The sequence below is a fragment of the Eschrichtius robustus genome, chromosome 5 (genome assembly GCF_028021215.1).
Source record: "Eschrichtius robustus isolate mEscRob2 chromosome 5, mEscRob2.pri, whole genome shotgun sequence".
In the NCBI taxonomy this organism is placed as follows: domain Eukaryota; kingdom Metazoa; phylum Chordata; class Mammalia; order Artiodactyla; family Eschrichtiidae; genus Eschrichtius; species Eschrichtius robustus.
The window spans coordinates 95,174,446-95,193,999 of NC_090828.1; positions in this window are offsets into that span (position 1 = coordinate 95,174,446).

The window sequence follows — 19,554 nt, forward strand, 5'->3', positions numbered from 1 at the left end:
TAGGGTTAGGGTTAGGTTTAGTTTTAGGGTTAGGGATCAGTTTATGGTACGGGTTAGGATTGGGGTACGTGTTAGGATTAAGGGAGGAGTTAGGTTTAGTGTACGCGTTAGGGTTAGGTTAGTTATTAAAACTATCCCACACTCTAGATACCACTTAGCACGTAAAGGGATATTTTTTGGGGTCCAGCCATGGAAAAGAGTTTAGACACTAGGTTAAGATAAGGAACACACCCGTTATAAAGAAATCACATTACGATTAACTTTTTAACCTGTTCCTTAAAACACTAGTGCTTACGAAATATATTGGAGGCAGAAGCAGTCAAGGGTACCTTAGGGTTAGGGTTAGGTATAGGGTACGGCTTATGGTACGGGTTCGGGTCGGGTGTGGGTATGTCGTAGGTTATGGTTTAGGGTTAGGTTTAGGGTTAGTTTTACGGTTAGGGCTCGGTTTTAGGGTACAGGTTAGGATTAGGCTACGTGTTAGGGTAATGGTAGGAGATAGGGTTGGGGTATGCGTTAGGGTTAGGGTATTTATTAAACCTATCCCACTCTCTAGATACCACTTAGCATGTAAAGGAATATTATTTCTGGTTCCCCCATGGAGAAGAGTTTAGACACTAGGATAAGATAAAAAACACACCCATTATAAAGAAATCACATTAGGATTCTCTTTTTAACCTGTTCCTTAAAACACTAGTGCTTAGGAAACCTATTGGAGGCAGAAGGAGTCAAGGGTACCTTAGGGTTATGATTAGGGTTAGGGTACGGCTTATGGTACGGGTTCGGGTACGGGTTCGGGTACGTCGTAGGGTACGGTTTAGGGTTAGGGTTAGGGTTACTTTTAGGGTTAGGGCTCGGTTTAGGGTACAGGTTAGGATTAGTTTACGTGTTAGGATTAGGGTAGGCGTTAGGGTTAAGGTACGTGTTAGGTTTAGGGTATTTATTAAACCTATCCCACTCTCTAGATACCACTTAGCATGTAAAGGAATATTATTTGTGGTTCCCCCATGGAGAAGAGTTTAGACACTAGGATAAGATAAGGAACACACCCATTATAAAGAAATCACATTAGGATTCTCTTTTTAACCTGTTCCTTAAAACACTAGTGCTTAGCAAATCTATTGGAGGCAGAAGGAGTCAAGGGTAGCTTCGGGTTAGGGTTAGTGTTAGGTTACGGCTTAGGGTACGGATTCGGGTACGGGTTGGGTACGGCGTAGCGTATGGGTTAGTGTTAGGGTTAGTTTTAGGGTTATGGCTCGCTTTAGGGTACGGGTTAAGATTAGGTTACGTGTTAGGGTTATGGTAGGATTAGGGTTAGGGTACACCTTAGGTTTAGTGTATTTATTAAACCTATCCCACCCTCTAGAAAACACTTAGCACGTGAATGAATATTATTTGGGGTCCAGCCATGGGGAAGAGTTTAGACACTAGGATAAGATAAGGAACACACCCGTTAAAAAGAAATCACATTATGATTATCTTTTTAACCTGTTCCTTAAAACACTAGTGCTTAGGAAATCTATTTGAGGCATAATCAGTCAAGGGTAGCTTCGGGTTACAGTTAGGGTTAGGGTTAGTGTTAGGGTACGGCTTAGGGTACGGGTTCGGGTACGGGTTCTAGTACGGGTTCGGGTATGTGTTAGGGTTACGTTTAGTTTTAGGGTTAGGGCTCGGTTTAGGGTACAGGTTAGGATTAGTGTAAGTGTTAGGGTTAGGGTAGGGGTTAGGATTTGGGTATGCGTTAGGGTTAGGGTATTTATTAAACCTTTCCCACTCTCTAGATACCACTTAGAACGTAAAAGAATATTATTTGGAATCCAGCCATGGAAAAGAGTTTAGACACTAGGATAAGATACGGAACACACTCATTATAAAGAAAACACATTAGGATTCTCTTTTTAACCTGTTCCTTAAAACACTAGTGCTTAGGAAATCTATTGGAAACAGAAGCAGTCAAGGGTAGCTTAGGGTTTGGGTTAGGGTTAGGGTACTGCTTATGGTACGGGTTCGGGTACGGGTTCAGGTACGGCATAGTGTATGGGTTACGGTTAGGATTAAGTTTAGTTTTAGGGTTACGGCTCGGTTTAGGGTACGGGTTAGGATTGGGGTACGTGTTAGGGTTAGCGTAGGGTTTAGCGTTAGGGTACGCGTTAGGGTTAGGATATTTATTAAACCTATCCCACTCTCTAGATACCACTTAGCACGTAAAGGAATAGTATTTGGGGTCCAGCCATGGCGAATAGTTTACACACTAAGATAACATAAGGAACACACCTATTATAAAGAAATCACATTAGGATTCCCTTTTTAACCTGTTCCTTAAAACACTAGTGCTTAGGAAATCTATTGGAGGCAGAAGCAGTCAAGGCTAGCTTAGGGTTAGGGTTAGTGTTAGGGTTAGGGTACGGCTTAGGGTACGGATTCGGGTACGGCATAGGGTATGGGTTAGGGTTACGGTCAGAGTTAGTTTTAGAGTTAGGGCTCAGTTTAGGGTACGGGTTAGGATTAGGGTACGTGTTAGGGTTAGGGTAGGGGTTAGGGTAAGGGTACGCATTAGGTTAAGGGTATTTATTAAACCTATCCCACATTCTAGATAAAACTTTGCACGTAAAGGAATATTATTTGGGGTCCAACCATGGAGAAGAGTTTATACAGTAGGAAAAGATAAGGAACACACCCATTATAAAGGAATCACATTAGGATTCTCTTTTTAACCTGTTCCTTAAAACAATAGTGCTTAGGAAATCTATTGGATGCAGAAGCAGTCAAGGGTAGGTTAGGGTTATGGTTAGGGTTAGGGTTAGGGTACTGCTTATGGTTAGGTTTCGGGTACAGGTTCGGATACGGTGTAGGTTATGGGTTAGGGTTAGCGTTAGGGTTAGTTTTAGGGTTAGGGATCGGTTTAGGGTACAGGCTAGTATTGGGGTACGTGTTAGGATTAGGGTAGGGGTTACGGTTAGGGTACGCATTAGGGTTAGGGTATTTATTAAACCTATCCCACTCTCTAGATACCACTTAGCACGTAAAGGAATATTATTTGGGGTCCAGCCATGGAGAATAGTTTACACACTAGGATAACATAAGGAACACACCTATTATAAAGAAATCACATTAGGATTCTCTTTTTAACCTGTTCATTAAAACACTAGTGCTTAGGAAATCCATTGGAGGCAGAAGCAGTCAAGGCTAGCTTAGGATTAGGTTTAGGGTACGGCTTAGGGTAAGGATTCGGGTACGGCATAGGGCATGTTTTAGGGTTAGGGTTAGAGTTAGTTGTAGTGTTAGGGCTTAGTTTAGGTTACGGATTAGGATTAGGGTACGTGTTAGGGTTAGGGTAGGGGTTAGGGTTAGGGTACGCTTTAAGGTTAGGTTATTTATTAAATCTATCCCACTCTCTAGATACCACTTAGCACATAAAGGAATATTATTTTCTGTCCAGCCATGCAGAAGAGTTTAGACACTAGGATAAGATAAGGAACACACCCATAATAAAGAAATCACATTGGGATTCTCTTTTTAATCTGTTCCTTAAAACACTAGTGTTTAAGAAATCTATTGGAGGCAGAAGCAGTCAAGGATAGCTTAGGGTTAGGGTGAGGGTTAGGGTTAGTGTTAGGGTACGGCATAGGGTACGGGTTCGGGTACGGGTTCGGGTACGGCGTAGGGTATGGTTTAGGGTTAGGGTTAGGGTTAGTTTTAGGGTTGGGGATCGGTTTAGGGTACGGGTTAAGATTAGGGTACATGTTAGAGTTAGGGTAGGGGATAGGTTTAGGGTAAACGTTAGGGTTAGGGTATTTATTAAAGCTATCCCAGTCTCTAGATACCACTTACCATGTAAAGGAATATTATTTGGGGTCCAGCCATGGAGAAGAGTTTAGACACTAGGATAAGATAAGGAACACACCCATTATAAAGGAATCACATTAGGATTCTCTTTTTAACCTGTTTCTTAAAACACTAGGGCTTAGGAAATCTATTTGAGGCATAAGCAGTCAAGGGTGGCTTCGGGTTAGTGTTAGGGTTAGGGTTAGTGTTAGGGTACGGCTTAGGGTACAGATTCGGGTACGGGTTCGAGTATGGGTTAGGGTTAGGGTTAGTTTTAGGGTTAGGGCTCGGTTTAGGGTAGGAATTAGGATTAGTGTAGGTGTTAGGGTTAGGGTAGGGGTTAGGGTTAGTGTACGCGTTAGCTTTAGGGTATTTATTAAACCTATCCCACTCTCTAGATACCACTTAGAACGTAAAAGAGAATTATTTGGAATCCAGGGATGGAAAAGAGTTTAGACACTAGGATAGGATAAGGAACACACCCATTGTAAAGAAATCACATTAGGATTCTCTTTTTAATCTGTTCTTTAAAACACTAGTGCTTAGGAAATCTATTGGAGGCAGAAGCATTCAAGGGTACCTTAGGTTTAGGGTTAGGGTTAGTGTACGGCTTATGGTACGGGTTCGGTTACGGGTTCGGGTATGGCGTATGGTATAGTTTAGGGTTAGTTTTAGGGTTAATTTTAGGGTTAGGGCTCGGTTTAGGGTACAGGTTAGGATTAGGGTACGTGTTAGGGTAATGGTAGGGGATAGGGTTAGGATACGCGTTAGGGTTAGGGTATTTATTAAACCTATCCCACTCTCTACATACCACTTAGCACATAAAGAATATTATTTGGGGTCTAGCCATGTAGAAGAGTTTAGACATTAGGATAAGATAAGGAACACAACCATTACAAAGAAATCACATTAGGATTCTCTTTTTAACCTGTTCCTTAAAACACTAGTGCTTAGGGAATCTATTGGAGGCAGGAGCAATCAAGGGTAGCTTAGGTTTAGGGTTAGGGATAGTGTTAGGCTTAGGGTATGGGTTCGGGTACGGTGCAGAGAATGGGTTAGCGTTAGGGTTAGGGTTAGTTTTACAGTTAGGGCTCAGTTTTGGGTACGGGATAGGATTAGGTTACGTGTTAGGATTAGGGTAGGGGTTAGGGTTAAGGTACGCGTTAGAGCTAGGGCATTTATTAAACCTATCCCACTCTCTAGATACCACTTAGCATGTGAAGGAATATTATTTGTGGTTCCCCATGGAGAAGAGTTTAGACACTAGGATGAGATAAGGAACACACCCATTATAAAGAAATCACATTAGGATTGTCTTTTTAACCTGTTACTTAAAACACTAGTGCTTATGAAATCTATTGGAGGCAGAAGCAGTCAAGGGTAGCTTAGGGTTAGGGTTAGGGTTAGGGTACGGATTAGGGTACGGGTTCAGGTACGGCGTAGGTTATGGGTTAGGGTTAGGGTTACGGTTAGTTTTAGAGTTATGGCTCGGTTTAGTGTACGTGATAGGGCTAGGGTAGGGGTTAGGGATAGGGTACGCATTAAGTTTAGTGTATGTATTAAACCTATCCCACACTCTAGATAACACTTAGCACGTAAAGGAATATTATTTGGGTTCCAGCCATGGAGAAAAATTTAGACAGTAGGAAAAGATAAGGAACACACCCAATATAAAGTAATCCCATTAGGATTCTCTTTTTAACCTGTTCCTTAAAACACTAGTGCTTAGGAAATCTATTGGAAGCAGAAGAAGTCAAGGGTAGCTTAGCATTAGAGTTAGGGTTAGGGTACTGCTTATGGTATGGGTTCGGGTACGGGTTCAGGTACGGGGTAGGGTATGGGATAGGGTTAGGGTTAAGTTTAGTTTTAGGGTTAGGGATCAGTTTAGGGTACGGGTTAGGATTGGGGTACGTGTTAGGGTTAAGGTAGGTGTTAGGGTTAGGTTACGCGTTAGGGTTAGGGTATTTATTAAAACTATCCCACTCTCTAGATACCACTTAGCACGTAAAGGAATAATATTTGGGGTCCAGCCATGGAGAAGAGTTTAGACATTAGGATAAGATAAGGAACACACCCATTATAAAGAAATCACATTAGGATTCTCTTTTTAACCTGTTCCTTAAAACACTAGTGCTTAGGAAATGTATTGGAGGCCGAAGCAGTCAAGGGTAGCTTAGGGTTAGTGTTAGGGTACGATTTAGGGTACGGGTTCGCGTATGTCATGGAGTATGGGTTAGTGTTAGGTTTAGGGTTAGTTTTAGAGTTAGGGCTTGGTTTTTTGGTACGGGTTGGGATTAGGTTACGTGTTAGGGTTAGGGTAGGGGTTAGGGTTAAGGTACGCGTTAGGGTTAGGGTATTTATTAAACCTATCCCACTCTCTAGATACCACTTAGTACGTCAAGGAATATTATTTGGGGTCCAGCCATGGCGAAGAGTTTAGACACAAGGATAAGATAAGGAACACACCCGTTATAAAGGAATCACATTACGATTATCTTTTTAACCTGTTCCTTAAAACACTAGTGCTTAGGAAATCTATTGGAGGCAGAAGCAGTCAAGGGTACCTTAGGGTTATGATTAGGATTAGGCTACGGCTTATGGTACGGGTTCGGGTACGGGTTCGGTTATGTCGTAGGGTACGGTTTAGGGTTAGGGTTAGGGTTACTTTTAGGGTTAGGGCTGGGTTTAGGGTACAGGTTAGGATTAGGTTACGTGTTAGGGTTAGGGTAGGGGTTAGGGTTAAGGTACACATTAGGGTTAGGGTATTTATTAAACCTATCCCACTCTCTAGATACCACTTAGCATGTAAAGGAATATTATTTGTGGTTCCCCCATGGAGAAGAGTTTAGACACTAGGATAAGATAAGGAACACACCCATTATAAAGAAATCACATTAGGATTCTCTTTTTAACCTGTTCTTTAAAACACTAGTGCTTAGGAAATCTATTGGAGGCCGAAGCAGTCAAGGGTAGCTTAGGGTTTGGGTTAGGGTACGATTTAGGTTACGGGTTCGCATATGTCGTGGAGTATGGGTTAGTGTTAGGTTTAGGGTTAGTTTTAGAGTTAGGGCTCGGTTTAGGTTACGGGTTAAGATTAGTGTACTTGTTAGAGTTATGGTAGGGTTTAGGGTTAGGGTACGCAGTAGGATTAGGGTATTTATTAAACGTATCCCACTCTCTAGATACCACTTAGAACGTAAAGGAATATTATTAGGAATCCAGCCTTGGAGAAGAGTTTAGGCACTAGGATAATATCAGGAACACACCCATTATAAAGAAATCACATTAGGATGCTCTTTTTAACTTGTTCCTTAAAACACTAGCGCTTAGGAAGTCTATTGGAAGCAGAAGTGGTCAAGGGTAGCTTAGGGTTAGGGTTAGGGTTAGGGTACTGCTTATGGTACGGATTCGGGTACGGGTTCAGGTACGGCATAGTGTATGGGTTAGGGTTAGGATTAAGTTTAGTTTTAGGGTTAGGGCTCGGTTTAGGGTACGGGTTAGGATTGGTGTACGTGTTAGTGTAACGGTGGGCATAGGGTAAGGGTACGCGTTAGGGTTAGGGTATTTATTAAACCTATCCCACTCTCTAGATACCACTTAGCATGTAAAGGAATATTATTTGGGTCCAGCCATGGAGAAGAGTTTAGACACTAGGATAAGATAAGGAACACACCCATTATAAAGAAATCACATTAGGATTCTCTTTTTAACCTGTTCCTTAAAACACTAGTGCTTAGGAAATCTATTGGAGGCAGAAGCAGTCAAGGGTACCTTAGGGTTAGGGTACGGCTTATGGTTCGGGTTCGGTTACGGGTTTGGGTACGTCGTAGGGTATGGTTTAGGGTTAGGTTTAGGGTTAGTTTTAGGGTTAGGGCTCGTTTTAGGGTACAGGTTAGGATTAGGTTACGTGTTAGGTTAACGGTAATGGATAGGGTTAGGGTACGCGTTAGGGTTAGGGTATTTATTAAACCTATCCCACTCTCTAGATACCACTTAGCACGTAAAGAATATTATTTGGGATCCAGCCATGTAGAATTGTTTAAACATTAGGATAAGATAAGGAACACACCCATTATAAAGTAATCGCATTAGGATTCTCTTTTTAACATGTTCCTTAAAACACTAGTAGTTAGGAAATCTATTGGAAGCAGAAGCAGTCAAGGGTAGCTTAGGGTTAGGGTTAGGGTTACTGTTAGGGTACTGCTTATGGTACGGGTTCGGGTACGGGTTGGGGTACGGCGTAGGGTAAGGGTTAGGATTAGGGTTAGTTTTAGGGTTAGGGCTCGGTTTAGGGTACGGGTTAGGATTGGGGTACCTGTTAGGGTTAGGGTAGGGTTTAGCGTTAGGGTACGCGATAGAGTTAGGTTATTTATTAAACCTATCCCATTCTCTCGATACCACTTAGCACGTAAAGGAATAGTATTTGGGGTCCAGCCATGGAGAATAGTTTACACACTAGGATAACATAAGGAACACACCTATTATAAACAAATCACATTAGGATTCTCTTTTTAACCTGTTCCTTAAAACACTAGTGCTTAGGAAATCTATTGGAGGCAGAAGCAGTCAAGGCTAGCTTAGGGTTAGGGTTAGTGTTAGGGTTAGGGTACGGCTTAGGGTACGGATTCGGGTACGGCATAGGGTATGGGTTAGGGTTAGGGTCAGAGTTAGTTTTAGGGTTAGGGCTCAGTTTAGGGTACGGGTTAGAATTAGGGTACGTGTTAGGGTTAGGGTAGGGGTTAGGGTAAGGGTACGCATTAGGTTAAGGGTATTTATTAAATCTATCCCACACTCTAGATAACACTTTGCACGTAAAGGTATATTATTTGGGGTCCAACAATGGAGAAGAGTTTATACAGTAGGAAAAGATAAGGAACACACCCATTATAAAGAAATCACATTAGGATTGTCCTTTTAACCTGTTCCTTACAACACTACTGCTTAGGAAATGTATTGGAAGCAGAAGCAGTCAAGGGTAGCTTAGGGTTAGGGTTAGGGTTAGGGTTAGGGTTAGGGTACTGCTTATGCTAAGGTTTCGGGTACAGATTCGGGTACGGCGTAGGGTATGGTTTAGGGTTAGGATTAGGGTTAGTTTTAGGGTTAGGGCTCGGTTTAGGGTACGTGTTAGGATTAGGGTACGTGTTAGGGTTAGGGTAGTTGATAGGGTTAGGGTACGCGTTAAGGTTAAGTTAGTTATTAAACCTATCCCACTCTCTAGATACCACTTAGCACGTAAAGAAATATTATTTGGGGTCCAGCCATGTAGAAGAATTTAGACATAAGGATAAGATAAGGAACACACCCATTAAAAACAAAGCACATTAGGATTCTCTTTTTAACCTATTCCTTAAAACACTAGTGCTTAGGAAATCTATTGGAGGCAGAAGCAGTCAAGGGTAGCTTAGGGTTAGGGTTAGGGTTAGGGTACGATTTAGGGTACGGGTTCGGTCACGTCGTGGAGTATGGGTTATGGTTAGGTTTAGGGTTAGTTTTAGAGTTAGGGCTCGGTTTTTTGGTACGGGTTGGGATTAGGTTACGTGTTAGGGTTAGGGTAGGGGTTAGGGTTAAGGTACGTGTTAGGTTTAGGGTATTTATTAAACCTATCCCACTCTCTAGATACCACTTAGCATGTAAAGGAATATTATTTGGGTCCAGCCATGGAGAAGAGTTTAGACACTAGGATAAGATAAGGAAGACACCCGTTATAAAGGAATCACATTACGATTACCTTTTTAACCTGTTCCTTAAAACACTAGTGCTTAGGAAATCTATTGGAGGCAGAAGCAGTCAAGGGTACCTTAGGGTTATGATTAGGGTTAGGGTACGGCTTATGGTACGGGTTCGGGTACGTCATAGTGTATGGTTTAGGGTAGGGTTAGGGTTAGTTATAGGGTTAGGGCTCGGTTTAGGGTACAGGTTAGGATTAGGTTACGTGTTAGGGTTAGGGTAGGCGTTAGGGTTAAGGTACGTGTTAGGTTTAGGGTATTTATTAAACTTATCCTACTCTCTAGATACCACTTAGCATGTAAAGTAATATTATTTGGGTCCAGCCATGGAGAAGAGTTTAGACACTAGGATAAGATAGGAACACACCCATTATAAAGAAATCACATTAGGATGCTCTTTTTAACCTGTTCCTTAAAACACTAGTGCTTAAGAAATCTATTGGAAGCAGAAGCAGTCAAGGCTAGCTTACGGTTAGGGTTAGGGTTATGGTTAGGGTACGGCTTAGGGTACGGATTCGGGTACGGTATAGGGTATGGGTTAGAGTTAGGGTTAGAGTTAGTTTTAGGGTTAGGGCTCAGTTTAGGGTACGGCTTAGTATTAGGGTACGTGTTAGGGTTAGGGTATGGGTTATGGTTAGGGTACGCATTAGGTTTAGTGTATTTATTAAACCTATCCCACACTCTAGATAACACTTAACACGTAAAGCAATATTATTTGGGGTCAAGCCATGGAGAAGTGTTTAGACAGTAGGTAAAGATAAGGAACAAACCCATTAAAAAGAAATCACATTAGGATTCTCTTTTTAACCTGTTTCTTAAAACACTAGGGCTTAGGAAATCTATTTGAGGCATAAGCAGTCAAGGGTAGCTTTGGGTTAGTGTTAGGGTTAGGGTTAGTGTTAGGGTACGGCTTAGGGTACGGATTCGGGTACGGGTTCGGGTACGGTGCAGAGTATGGGTTAGGGTTAGTGTTAGTTTTACAGTTAGGGCTCGGATTTGGGTACGGGTTAGGATTAGGTTATGTGTTAGGTTTAGGGTACGCGTTAGGGTTAGGGTATTTATTAAACCTATCCCACTCTCTAGATACCACTTAGCCTGTAAAGGAATATTATTTGTGGTTCCCCCATGGAGAAGAGTTTAGACACTAGGATAAGATAAGGAACACACCCATTATAAAGAAATCACATTATGATTCTCTTGTTAACCTGTTCCTTAAAACACTAGTGCTTAGGAAATCTATTGGAGGCAGAAGGAGTCAAGGGTAGCTTCGGGTTAGGGTTAGTGTTAGGGTTAGTGTTAGGGTACGGCTTAGGGTATGGATTCGGGTACGGGTTCGGGTACGGCGTAGGGTATGGGTTAGGGTTAGGGTTAGTTTTAGGGTTAGGTTTCGGTTTAGGGTACGGGTTAAGATTAGTTTACGTGTTAGGGTTAGGGTATGGGTTAGTGTTAGGGTACGCGTTAGGATTAGGGTATTTATTAAACATATCCCACTCTCTAGATACGACTTAGAACGTAAAGGATTATTATTTGGAATCCAGCCTTGGAGAAGAGTTTAGGTACAAGGATAATATCAGGAACACAGCCATTATACAGAAATCACATTAGGATTCTCTTTTTAACCTGTTCCTTAAAACACTAGTGCTTAGGAAATCTATTGGAAGCAGAAGCAGTCAAGGGTAGCTTAGGGTTAGTGTTAGGGTTAGGGTTAGGGAACTGCTTAAGGTAAGATTTCTGGTACGGGTTCAGGTACGGCGTAGGGTGTGGTTTAGGGTTAGGGTTATGGTTAGTTTTAGGGTTAGGGATCGCTTTAAAGTACGGGTTAGGATTGGGGTACGTGTTAGGGTTAGGATTAGGTTATGCGTTAGGGTTAGGGTATTTATTAAACCTATCCCAATCTCTAGATACCACTTAGCACGTAAAGGAATATTATTTGGGGTCCAGCCATGGAGAAGAGTTTACACACTATGATAACATAAGGAACACACCTATTATAAAGAAATGACATTACGATTCTCTTTTTAACCTGTTCCTTAAAACACTAGTGCTTAGGAAATCTAATGGAGGTAGAAGCAGTCAAGGGGAGCTTAGGGTTAGCGTTAGGGTTATGGTACGGCTTAGGGTACGAGTTCGTGTATGGCTTAGGTTTTGTGTTTGGGTTAGGATTAGGGTTAGTTTTAGGGTTAGGGCTCGATTTAGGGTACGTTTTAGGATTTGGGTACGTGTTAGTGTTAGGGTAGTGGATAGGGTTAGGGTACGCGTTAAGGTTAGGTTAGTTATTAAACCTATCCCACTCTCTAGATACCACTTATCACATAAAGGAATATTATTTTGGGTCCAGCCATGGAGAAGAGTTTAGACACTAGGATAAGATAAGGAACACACGTATTATAATGAAATCACATTAGGATTCTCTTTTTAACCTGTTCCATAAAACACTAGTGCTTAGGACATCTATTGGAGGCAGAAGCAGTCAAGGATAGCTTGAGTTAGGCTTAGGGTTAGGGTTAGGGTATGGCTTAGGGTTCGGATTCGGGTACGGCATAGGGTATGTGTTAGGGTTGGGTTAGAGTTAGTTGTAGGATTAGGGCTCGGTTTAGGGTATGGGTTAGGATTAGGGTACGTGTTAGGGTTAGGGTAGGGGTTAGGGTTAGGGTACGCCTTAGTTTTAGGGTATTTATTAAACCTTTCCCACACTGTAGATAACACTTAGCACGTAAAGGAGTATTATTTGGTGTCCAGTCATGGAGAAGAGTTTAGACACTAGGATAAGATAAGGAACACACCCGATATAAAGAAATCACATTACGATTGTCTTTTCAACGTGTTCCTTAAAACACTAGTGCTTAGGAAATCTATTTGAGGCATAATCAGTCCAGGGTAGCTTCGGGTTACATTTAGGGTTAGGGTTAGTGTTAGGGTACGGCTTAGGGTACAGATTCGGGTACGGGTTCGGGTATGGGTTAGGGTTATGTTTAGTTTTAGGGTTAGGGCTCGGTTTAGGGTACAGGTTAGGATTAGTGTAGGTGTTAGGGTTAGGGTAGGGGTTAGGATTTGGGTACGCGTTAGGGTTAGGGTATTTATTAAACCTATCCCACTCTCTAGATACCACTTAGAACGTAAAAGAATATTATTTGGAATCCAGCCATGGAAAAGAGTTTAGACACTAGGATAAGATAAGGAACACACCCATTATAAAGAAATCACATTAGGATTCTCTTTTTAATCTGTTCCTTAAAACACTAGTGCTTAGGAAATCTATTGGTAGCAGAAGCAGTCAAGGGTAGCTTAGGGTTAGAGTTAGGGTTAGGGTTAGGCTACTGCTTATAGTACGGGTTCGGGTACGGGTTCAGGTACGGCGTAGTGTATGGGTTAGGGTTAGGGTTAGGTTTAGTTTTAGGGTTAGGGATCAGTTTATGGTACGGGTTAGGATTGGGGTACGTGTTAGGATTAAGGGAGGAGTTAGGTTTAGTGTACGCGTTAGGGTTAGGTTAGTTATTAAAACTATCCCACACTCTAGATACCACTTAGCACGTAAAGGGATATTTTTTGGGGTCCAGCCATGGAAAAGAGTTTAGACACTAGGTTAAGATAAGGAACACACCCGTTATAAAGAAATCACATTACGATTAACTTTTTAACCTGTTCCTTAAAACACTAGTGCTTACGAAATATATTGGAGGCAGAAGCAGTCAAGGGTACCTTAGGGTTAGGGTTAGGTATAGGGTACGGCTTATGGTACGGGTTCGGGTCGGGTGTGGGTATGTCGTAGGTTATGGTTTAGGGTTAGGTTTAGGGTTAGTTTTACGGTTAGGGCTCGGTTTTAGGGTACAGGTTAGGATTAGGCTACGTGTTAGGGTAATGGTAGGAGATAGGGTTGGGGTATGCGTTAGGGTTAGGGTATTTATTAAACCTATCCCACTCTCTAGATACCACTTAGCATGTAAAGGAATATTATTTCTGGTTCCCCCATGGAGAAGAGTTTAGACACTAGGATAAGATAAAAAACACACCCATTATAAAGAAATCACATTAGGATTCTCTTTTTAACCTGTTCCTTAAAACACTAGTGCTTAGGAAACCTATTGGAGGCAGAAGGAGTCAAGGGTACCTTAGGGTTATGATTAGGGTTAGGGTACGGCTTATGGTACGGGTTCGGGTACGGGTTCGGGTACGTCGTAGGGTACGGTTTAGGGTTAGGGTTAGGGTTACTTTTAGGGTTAGGGCTCGGTTTAGGGTACAGGTTAGGATTAGTTTACGTGTTAGGATTAGGGTAGGCGTTAGGGTTAAGGTACGTGTTAGGTTTAGGGTATTTATTAAACCTATCCCACTCTCTAGATACCACTTAGCATGTAAAGGAATATTATTTGTGGTTCCCCCATGGAGAAGAGTTTAGACACTAGGATAAGATAAGGAACACACCCATTATAAAGAAATCACATTAGGATTCTCTTTTTAACCTGTTCCTTAAAACACTAGTGCTTAGCAAATCTATTGGAGGCAGAAGGAGTCAAGGGTAGCTTCGGGTTAGGGTTAGTGTTAGGTTACGGCTTAGGGTACGGATTCGGGTACGGGTTGGGTACGGCGTAGCGTATGGGTTAGTGTTAGGGTTAGTTTTAGGGTTATGGCTCGCTTTAGGGTACGGGTTAAGATTAGGTTACGTGTTAGGGTTATGGTAGGATTAGGGTTAGGGTACACCTTAGGTTTAGTGTATTTATTAAACCTATCCCACCCTCTAGAAAACACTTAGCACGTAAATGAATATTATTTGGGGTCCAGACATGGGGAAGAGTTTAGACACTAGGATAAGATAAGGAACACACCCGTTAAAAAGAAATCACATTATGATTATCTTTTTAACCTGTTCCTTAAAACACTAGTGCTTAGGAAATCTATTTGAGGCATAATCAGTCAAGGGTAGCTTCGGGTTACAGTTAGGGTTAGGGTTAGTGTTAGGGTACGGCTTAGGGTACGGGTTCGGGTACGGGTTCTAGTACGGGTTCGGGTATGTGTTAGGGTTATGTTTAGTTTTAGGGTTAGGGCTCGGTTTAGGGTACAGGTTAGGATTAGTGTAAGTGTTAGGGTTAGGGTAGGGGTTAGGATTTGGGTATGCGTTAGGGTTAGGGTATTTATTAAACCTTTCCCACTCTCTAGATACCACTTAGAACGTAAAAGAATATTATTTGGAATCCAGCCATGGAAAAGAGTTTAGACACTAGGATAAGATACGGAACACACTCATTATAAAGAAAACACATTAGGATTCTCTTTTTAACCTGTTCCTTAAAACACTAGTGCTTAGGAAATCTATTGGAAACAGAAGCAGTCAAGGGTAGCTTAGGGTTTGGGTTAGGGTTAGGGTACTGCTTATGGTACGGGTTCGGGTACGGGTTCAGGTACGGCATAGTGTATGGGTTACGGTTAGGATTAAGTTTAGTTTTAGGGTTACGGCTCGGTTTAGGGTACGGGTTAGGATTGGGGTACGTGTTAGGGTTAGCGTAGGGTTTAGCGTTAGGGTACGCGTTAGGGTTAGGATATTTATTAAACCTATCCCACTCTCTAGATACCACTTAGCACGTAAAGGAATAGTATTTGGGGTCCAGCCATGGCGAATAGTTTACACACTAAGATAACATAAGGAACACACCTATTATAAAAAAATCACATTAGGATTCCCTTTTTAACCTGTTCCTTAAAACACTAGTGCTTAGGAAATCTATTGGAGGCAGAAGCAGTCAAGGCTAGCTTAGGGTTAGGGTTAGTGTTAGGGTTAGGGTACGGCTTAGGGTACGGATTCGGGTACGGCATAGGGTATGGGTTAGGGTTACGGTCAGAGTTAGTTTTAGAGTTAGGGCTCAGTTTAGGGTACGGGTTAGGATTAGGGTACGTGTTAGGGTTAGGGTAGGGGTTAGGGTAAGGGTACGCATTAGGTTAAGGGTATTTATTAAACCTATCCCACATTCTAGATAAAACTTTGCACGTAAAGGAATATTATTTGGGGTCCAACCATGGAGAAGAGTTTATACAGTAGGAAAAGATAAGGAACACACCCATTATAAAGGAATCACATTAGGATTCTCTTTTTAACCTGTTCCTTAAAACAATAGTGCTTAGGAAATCTATTGGATGCAGAAGCAGTCAAGGGTAGGTTAGGGTTATGGTTAGGGTTAGGGTTAGGGTACTGCTTATGGTTAGGTTTCGGGTACAGGTTCGGATACGGTGTAGGTTATGGGTTAGGGTTAGCGTTAGGGTTAGTTTTAGGGTTAGGGATCGGTTTAGGGTACAGGCTAGTATTGGGGTACGTGTTAGGATTAGGGTAGGGGTTACGGTTAGGGTACGCATTAGGGTTAGGGTATTTATTAAACCTATCCCACTCTCTAGATACCACTTAGCACGTAAAGGAATATTATTTGGGGTCCAGCCATGGAGAATAGTTTACACACTAGGATAACATAAGGAACACACCTATTATAAAGAAATCACATTAGGATTCTCTTTTTAACCTGTTCATTAAAACACTAGTGCTTAGGAAATCCATTGGAGGCAGAAGCAGTCAAGGCTAGCTTAGGATTAGGTTTAGGGTACGGCTTAGGGTAAGGATTCGGGTACGGCATAGGGCATGTTTTAGGGTTAGGGTTAGAGTTAGTTGTAGTGTTAGGGCTTAGTTTAGGTTACGGATTAGGATTAGGGTACGTGTTAGGGTTAGGGTAGGGGTTAGGGTTAGGGTACGCTTTAAGGTTAGGTTATTTATTAAATCTATCCCACTCTCTAGATACCACTTAGCACATAAAGGAATATTATTTTCTGTCCAGCCATGCAGAAGAGTTTAGACACTAGGATAAGATAAGGAACACACCCATAATAAAGAAATCACATTGGGATTCTCTTTTTAATCTGTTCCTTAAAACACTAGTGTTTAAGAAATCTATTGGAGGCAGAAGCAGTCAAGGATAGCTTAGGGTTAGGGTGAGGGTTAGGGTTAGTGTTAGGGTACGGCATAGGGTACGGGTTCGGGTACGGGTTCGGGTACGGCGTAGGGTATGGTTTAGGGTTAGGGTTAGGGTTAGTTTTAGGGTTGGGGATCGGTTTAGGGTACGGGTTAAGATTAGGGTACATGTTAGAGTTAGGGTAGGGGATAGGTTTAGGGTAAACGTTAGGGTTAGGGTATTTATTAAAGCTATCCCAGTCTCTAGATACCACTTACCATGTAAAGGAATATTATTTGGGGTCCAGCCATGGAGAAGAGTTTAGACACTAGGATAAGATAAGGAACACACCCATTATAAAGGAATCACATTAGGATTCTCTTTTTAACCTGTTTCTTAAAACACTAGGGCTTAGGAAATCTATTTGAGGCATAAGCAGTCAAGGGTGGCTTCGGGTTAGTGTTAGGGTTAGGGTTAGTGTTAGGGTACGGCTTAGGGTACGGATTCGGGTACGGGTTGGGTACGGCGTAGCGTATGGGTTAGTGTTAGGGTTAGTTTTAGGGTTATGGCTCGCTTTAGGGTACGGGTTAAGATTAGGTTACGTGTTAGGGTTATGGTAGGATTAGGGTTAGGGTACACCTTAGGTTTAGTGTATTTATTAAACCTATCCCACCCTCTAGAAAACACTTAGCACGTGAATGAATATTATTTGGGGTCCAGCCATGGGGAAGAGTTTAGACACTAGGATAAGATAAGGAACACACCCGTTAAAAAGAAATCACATTATGATTATCTTTTTAACCTGTTCCTTAAAACACTAGTGCTTAGGAAATCTATTTGAGGCATAATCAGTCAAGGGTAGCTTCGGGTTACAGTTAGGGTTAGGGTTAGTGTTAGGGTACGGCTTAGGGTACGGGTTCGGGTACGGGTTCTAGTACGGGTTCGGGTATGTGTTAGGGTTACGTTTAGTTTTAGGGTTAGGGCTCGGTTTAGGGTACAGGTTAGGATTAGTGTAAGTGTTAGGGTTAGGGTAGGGGTTAGGATTTGGGTATGCGTTAGGGTTAGGGTATTTATTAAACCTTTCCCACTCTCTAGATACCACTTAGAACGTAAAAGAATATTATTTGGAATCCAGCCATGGAAAAGAGTTTAGACACTAGGATAAGATACGGAACACACTCATTATAAAGAAAACACATTAGGATTCTCTTTTTAACCTGTTCCTTAAAACACTAGTGCTTAGGAAATCTATTGGAAACAGAAGCAGTCAAGGGTAGCTTAGGGTTTGGGTTAGGGTTAGGGTACTGCTTATGGTACGGGTTCGGGTACGGGTTCAGGTACGGCATAGTGTATGGGTTACGGTTAGGATTAAGTTTAGTTTTAGGGTTACGGCTCGGTTTAGGGTACGGGTTAGGATTGGGGTACGTGTTAGGGTTAGCGTAGGGTTTAGCGTTAGGGTACGCGTTAGGGTTAGGATATTTATTAAACCTATCCCACTCTCTAGATACCACTTAGCACGTAAAGGAATAGTATTTGGGGTCCAGCCATGGCGAATAGTTTACACACTAAGATAACATAAGGAACACACCTATTATAAAGAAATCACATTAGGATTCCCTTTTTAACCTGTTCCTTAAAACACTAGTGCTTAGGAAATCTATTGGAGGCAGAAGCAGTCAAGGCTAGCTTAGGGTTAGGGTTAGTGTTAGGGTTAGGGTACGGCTTAGGGTACGGATTCGGGTACGGCATAGGGTATGGGTTAGGGTTACGGTCAGAGTTAGTTTTAGAGTTAGGGCTCAGTTTAGGGTACGGGTTAGGATTAGGGTACGTGTTAGGGTTAGGGTAGGGGTTAGGGTAAGGGTACGCATTAGGTTAAGGGTATTTATTAAACCTATCCCACATTCTAGATAAAACTTTGCACGTAAAGGAATATTATTTGGGGTCCAACCATGGAGAAGAGTTTATACAGTAGGAAAAGATAAGGAACACACCCATTATAAAGGAATCACATTAGGATTCTCTTTTTAACCTGTTCCTTAAAACAATAGTGCTTAGGAAATCTATTGGATGCAGAAGCAGTCAAGGGTAGGTTAGGGTTATGGTTAGGGTTAGGGTTAGGGTACTGCTTATGGTTAGGTTTCGGGTACAGGTTCGGATACGGTGTAGGTTATGGGTTAGGGTTAGCGTTAGGGTTAGTTTTAGGGTTAGGGATCGGTTTAGGGTACAGGCTAGTATTGGGGTACGTGTTAGGATTAGGGTAGGGGTTACGGTTAGGGTACGCATTAGGGTTAGGGTATTTATTAAACCTATCCCACTCTCTAGATACCACTTAGCACGTAAAGGAATATTATTTGGGGTCCAGCCATGGAGAATAGTTTACACACTAGGATAACATAAGGAACACACCTATTATAAAGAAATCACATTAGGATTCTCTTTTTAACCTGTTCATTAAAACACTAGTGCTTAGGAAATCCATTGGAGGCAGAAGCAGTCAAGGCTAGCTTAGGATTAGGTTTAGGGTACGGCTTAGGGTAAGGATTCGGGTACGGCATAGGGCATGTTTTAGGGTTAGGGTTAGAGTTAGTTGTAGTGTTAGGGCTTAGTTTAGGTTACGGATTAGGATTAGGGTACGTGTTAGGGTTAGGGTAGGGGTTAGGGTTAGGGTACGCTTTAAGGTTAGGTTATTTATTAAATCTATCCCACTCTCTAGATACCACTTAGCACATAAAGGAATATTATTTTCTGTCCAGCCATGCAGAAGAGTTTAGACACTAGGATAAGATAAGGAACACACCCATAATAAAGAAATCACATTGGGATTCTCTTTTTAATCTGTTCCTTAAAACACTAGTGTTTAAGAAATCTATTGGAGGCAGAAGCAGTCAAGGATAGCTTAGGGTTAGGGTGAGGGTTAGGGTTAGTGTTAGGGTACGGCATAGGGTACGGGTTCGGGTACGGGTTCGGGTACGGCGTAGGGTATGGTTTAGGGTTAGGGTTAGGGTTAGTTTTAGGGTTGGGGATCGGTTTAGGGTACGGGTTAAGATTAGGGTACATGTTAGAGTTAGGGTAGGGGATAG